The sequence below is a fragment of the Mus caroli genome, chromosome 1 (genome assembly GCF_900094665.2).
Source record: "Mus caroli chromosome 1, CAROLI_EIJ_v1.1, whole genome shotgun sequence".
Taxonomy (NCBI): domain Eukaryota; kingdom Metazoa; phylum Chordata; class Mammalia; order Rodentia; family Muridae; genus Mus; species Mus caroli.
The window spans coordinates 176,473,432-176,479,522 of record NC_034570.1 but is presented as its reverse complement, the minus strand read 5'-3'; positions in this window follow the sequence as shown (position 1 = coordinate 176,479,522).

The window sequence follows — 6,091 nt, the reverse complement described above, 5'->3', positions numbered from 1 at the left end:
TCTCTCTCTCTCTCTCTCTCTCTCTCTCTCTCTCTCTCTCTGTGTGTGGGGGGGAGATACACTAATCAAATGCAGTAAGGTTGAGGGCTGATGCACACCCCCAGCTGTTTCTTTACCTTCCCAGAATGTCTGACCCACATGTCTGCCTATTTGTGAATAGCCATGAGGGGAAATTCTGAGCTCCGTTGTAACTCACCATTGAGCAGCCATCCTGATTGTCTTGTGCCTCTTGTGTCGGGTCACAGCAGTCCTTGTAGTCCAGACTGTAGCTTGGGGCCATACATCTCCACCTTGGTTCTAAATCTGTGAAACTCTCCACACCTACATTTCTCATCAGCCATTCCCGAGAAGATTTCATAGTTCTATGGGCTAACCTTTTGATGACATATTGAAAATCGGCTGGTTGAATGACCTCCATCACATAGCAATCCTGACTGTGGCCCCTTCTCTCAGGAGATTTGCTCTCACAGCCTTTGATGTGGAAGTTTGTTTGTTTGTTTTTTTAAAGATTTATTTTATTTTTAATTACTTGTAGGTGTGTGTCATGTGCACTTGAGAATGGCATGCTTGAACAAGCCAGAAGAGGATGCTGGACCTCCTGAGACTGAAGTTCTACGGGAACTTGGGTCCTCTATAAGGGCACTATGCTTTCCTAGCCACTCAGCAGTCTCTCCAGTCCAGAAATATACTTTATATGACACCATGGTATGGGAGAGTGAATGGGGCCTCACAGGGGGTTGATTACTCTCCTCTAAACTCTGCGGGTTGCTAAGGAGGGTCGAGGACATTATCATTCAATGTGGTACCTGGGAAATTATGCAATTATAGCCAATCAGACCTGAGACAGGCTAAAGGTATAAAATGCCCACAAACATTTTCAAGACTTAGGTACAAACACATGCAAAATTTAAACTGTCTCAGTATAGCAGTTTTTATCGTTATTACATATATGTTCTTGGATATGTGAGAGTTTAAATAAAGCATGTGGCTAAAATGCTTTATTTTAACCACACCTGTTTTTCTTTAAAAATATTTTACATGGTTACTAAAAAAAAAAATTTTTTTTTTGAGTTGAGTTGAGTTGTAGTCCATGAGACAGTTCTGGTGTGGAGTTTTGTTTGTCTTTTCTCCACTTCTTCTGGTTTGTGAACTGGGACCTCACTATGTATGCCAGGCTGCCTCAGCCTCACAGTGCTGGGATTTCAGGTCTGTAGTACCTCCCTAGCTCTGCCGTAGAATTTGAAAGCAGCTCTGTTTGGAAACAAAAGGATTCCTACAAGCGGTGTTATCAGCCTTTGTTGCTTTTGTTGCTTTTGTAATTCATGTGTCATTGAGCAGCCTTCGGACCTATTCTGTGAAAGCACAGTCTTGATCAGTCAACCTGTGTGAAACAAACATGGCAGACCTTTGGGGGAGAACCTACCCGCAAGTCCTCAGTGGCAAAAGTCAGAAGGAAAATACGGCCATTTCATAAGCCTCACTGTCCAAGCTCCTGTGAAATGGGTGGCTGCCTGCTAGCAATGGAGAGAGGCCGTTCATCCTTGCCTGGAGACGTTAAGCTATTGAACCAAGTGCTTTCAACCCATAAAGGCTACAGTAATGTTCCAGTGGCAATCTTTCCCACCTTACTTACTTAAGGGGGAAAAAACCACCCAAATATTTACTGTGTTTGCTTGAGTCACTGGCCATGAGACAACATTGATTTTCCAGGAAAGAAGTTATGCAGTATGGCTCTAGCCATTGGACCTTCTAGGGGCAGTCAGGTTTTCTATTCCTGGGGTAGTTCACCCCCAGTTACATATTTTATTCATAAAACTAAAGCTAGAGACTTCGAAGGTGTACACGGTCATGAGAAGGTAGGACATGTGGGCTGCAAAGTCGTCCTGGCAAACAATCTTTAGTAATTGATTCCGTGCTTCCTGTCAAAGATGGTGACTACACAAACCTGCTTCACCCTCCCTTCACTCATCTCGCAAGCTGCCTGCTCTGTTCACTGCTGCCTCCCGAGACTCCGCAGTCACTGTGCCCACTTAGATGCTATGAAACTGGAGTGATGATTAAGACAAATATTAGACCATGGAATCCATGTATCATCTATCTTTTATGTGTTTATCCTCCGTTAGTTATGTAAATTTATTATCAATTATTTATGTAAATATCTATCTTCTATCTCTACCAATTAGCTACATTCTAGCTCTGGGTATCATCTACCATTTATGTGTCATGCCTATCTATGATACTCTCTATCATCTCTATCATCTATCAGGCATATATATTATATCTATCTGTCTATCTATCTATCTATCTATCTATCTATCTATCTACCTATTATCTATCTACCTATTATCTCTCTATCTATCTATCTATCTATCTATCTACCTACCTACCTACCTACCTACCTACCTAGCTATTACTATCTATCTATCTATCTATCTATCTATCTATCTATCTATCATCTACCTACTTATCTATCTAACTTTGTGGGAGAATGCAAAGAAAAGGTTTTCCAGTGACCTTATCTTTAAAAGATTGCTTTAGGCTTCTCCCTGCATGCGTCTTTATTTCCCCAAAATTCTTTGTAGTTGCTTTTTTTCTTCTTCTTCTTTCAGCAAGTAATGGCAGTTTGTAGGAGAGTTGACTGCATTCTTGTAATTGAGTAGGAGCCTCATAAAAGGAACAGAATGTACCAAGGGACACTGTTGTATGAGCAGAACTAGAGAAATGATCCACCCAAAGAGAATAGGCATAATTAAACAGGGAAAAAAACCCTAGTGGTAAAGAGAAAGGCCCAATATAATCTTTCAGGATGTCTCCCCCAGGAAGGATTTTTCTCTGCTGCTGATACCAGCTCAACTGAAAGAACACAGATGTGTCACTCGGTTCACAGCACCAAGCTTCTGCCAGCCTTGGTGACAGAACCCCTTTACATAGGCCCAAGGCTCCATTCTGGATCATATAGCAGATGCCCAGCCTCACTCAGGATGTTGGGAGCAAACAAGCTAAGAAGTTATGCAATCCAATTCTGTTCTAAAGGCAACGTGAAGTCATGCAGCTTGGCTAGATCTCAAGTATGGGTGGAACACAAGTTTCTTCATTTGAAACAAAATTAAACAGTCCAGAAAACTGAGCAGAGCTTTCAACCAAATGGCAGTGCTGGGTCAGGTTTCCCATTACAGTGCGTGTGTGTGTGTGTGTGTGTGTGTTCCCTGTGTGTGTGTCTTCCCCTTGCTCCTGGCCTGGTGTTTGGAGGGACCTTAAATTGCATTCAGATTTTTGCAAAGGGAACACAGAAAGAGGCTAGTGGAGGGGAAAGCCTTGGAGACCCTCCAGGAGGCCCAGAGACCTCTGAAATGGATTTTTTTGTTATAGATCTGACAGTCTATTATGAAGATATTAAGTACTGAAGACATCTTCATTCCTATCCAAAGTGCGGAGAAATACATCCATGTATGTATATATGCATGCACATGCATAATTATAAATATGTATATTGTGTATGTCCATATATATATATATATGTATATGTGTGGATATGTTTAATGTTCTTATGGGTGCAGCATAAAAAATTACCACACCAGAATTCTAAAATTGATATCAACTTATTTAACTCTCTTTCTGGAACTGGGACAAAGGAAGACCTTGGAGCAGGATGGGAGCAGAAGGGGAGAAGAGACAAAGGGAGGTGGACAACAGAGGGAGAAGTGATTCTGAGAGCCTACTATGTGACCAGCATCTTTAATAAAGTCTATGATGTCTATTTGGAGTGTCATGATACCTGCCTGTAACCCCAGCCCTCTGGGTGATGCAGATTATATTACCATAGACTTGAGACCACACAGGCGCACATAATGATGTCCAAGTCAGCCTCAACTGCTCAGTGAGACGCTGTCTCAAACAGCAAGCAAGCCACACCAGGAGCAAAGCAGGAAGACAAGTGTAGCAAGACAAACAGAACGAGTGGGCCGGTGAGGGACTGTCAAACAGGAGAGCCAGGGCGGAACCCAACTGCACCACTGTGTCCAGGAAGACTACAGAAGAGAAATGCTTGCAGAGAGGTTTCCAGTCCTGTCTCTGCCCTGATGTCCTGGACCTAGGGAATGCCAAGTTCTTCTTCCTCAGAGAACAATGGGTATACCTACTCTGTGCTTCTAGACACTGCTTATTTAACATAGCTTCCCACTCCTGTTTGGGGGGGGGGGCTAGAGAGATGGTTCAGTGGTTAAGAGCACTGGCTGCTCTTCCACAGCACCCAGGGTAGATTCCAGTAGCTTCGTGGTGGCTCACAGCTACCTGTAACTCCGGTTCAGGGGTCTGACAGCTTCTTCTGGCACCCCCTGGGTACTGCAAACATGTGGTACACAATAATACATGCAGACAGAATTTCTATACTTAAAAATAAGCAAGTAAATAGATAGGTAGATAAACAAATAGATAGATAAACATAAAATATATTAAAAGGACATTAGTTAAATCGATGAGAGGCACTGCTAGGGCTGTAATGCCACCAAGGCCTCAGTGACATCCTCAGTAAAGAGAAACATTGACTAAGGTGGTGAGCTGTTCTGCTTTGCTAATCTTCCCTGCAGTGACAAGAACCTCTCATCCTGTGAGCCAGGGTCATCCCTTCCTTTAAATTATTTCTCTCAGGTGTCTGGCTACAGCAGGGCAGAAGCTATCTGGCTTGTTCCTCCTCATTAGCTAAGAGCATCCAGTTCCCTCCAACCCCCTTTCCCTACTTGCTTGTGATACTTCACTTCATTTTCAGAAAGAAAACATCTTTTTCTGCCCTGGTGGGGTATGCTCCCCTGGTCTCCATGTCAGAAACAGTGCTCAGGGGAGCTGTGCATGTAGGGACTTCACCTGTACCTCAAATGGATCTGCATCAATTTAGGTGATGCCAGCTGGCCCTGATGCCTATACTATAGAAAGTGGAGAGTCAAAAGGAGGGATTATTATAGCTTCAGGAAAGCCCCTGGATTTCAAACGTTGGCTGCTGTGTCAGGCTCTCCCTGAGTCCTCACCTTACATAAGGTTGAGACTCCTCTTAGTCCAGATGGAACTGGCCTGAGGCAATAATGGAAGCAGCACTCCTCAGTACTAGGATTAGGTCATGAAAGATAATCATATAGTTTTCACCTGCTTCTCTTGAGACGCTCGTGCAAGGAAACTGGCCATGGTGCTTTAGGAAGCTCAAGCCATCTGAAGAAACCATGTTTTATGACTCAAGCCAGCATGCACAGCTAAGGTCCAAGCTGACGGTCACATCAGCCCTGAATCAGTAAATGAAGAGGGCTGCACATGCTTCCATCATGCCCACTGACTTCCTTAAACTACTCAAAGGGCTTCTGATAGAAATCACTGACCAAAGCCTAGTCAATACCAAAAACTACAAAAAGCAATAATGACAAAAGACAACTATTGTTGAAGATGGTTTTGTTCTGTTTTTATGATTTTTTTTCTGTGTGTGTAGGTAAAGGACAACTTGCGGCAGGTGGGTCCTTGAGATTGAACACAGGTTGTCAGGTTTGGTGGCAAGCACCTTTACTTGGTAAGCCATCCCTCCAGCCCTATAAGCAATGAGTCTATTTCCAAACAAGTCAATCTTCTGTAGCTCTATGTCTTAGAACAATAGGGCTTACAATTCACCCCCTGTCAATGGAACTCAAAGCTGTTGAGGAGCATGAATAGTTATTTCCAAAGGGGCTCACGGAATAGAATTTCTGCATTCAAAAAAGAAAAAAGAAAAAAAGACAGCTTTACCAACCTCCTAATGACTAGATAGTTCTGCTGGCAATGAGTAAATATCAGGGCTAATTATACTGCATTGTTACCCAATTTCCTGAAAATATCTACAGCTATGGAAATGGCACAGTCCTTACTACCTGTCTTAGGTTTCTGTTCCTTCCCATGGTCACTGATCTCAGACCAGGGTTCACAGTAGTTGGTAGTTTTCAGGATGGCTTTGGGCTTTAAATTGACAGCTTCTCAGTCTATCGCGGTCCTTTTGAGATAATTTGGAAAAATGGGAAGGAGCGCTTACTATATATATATATATATATATATATATATATATATATATGCATACACATAT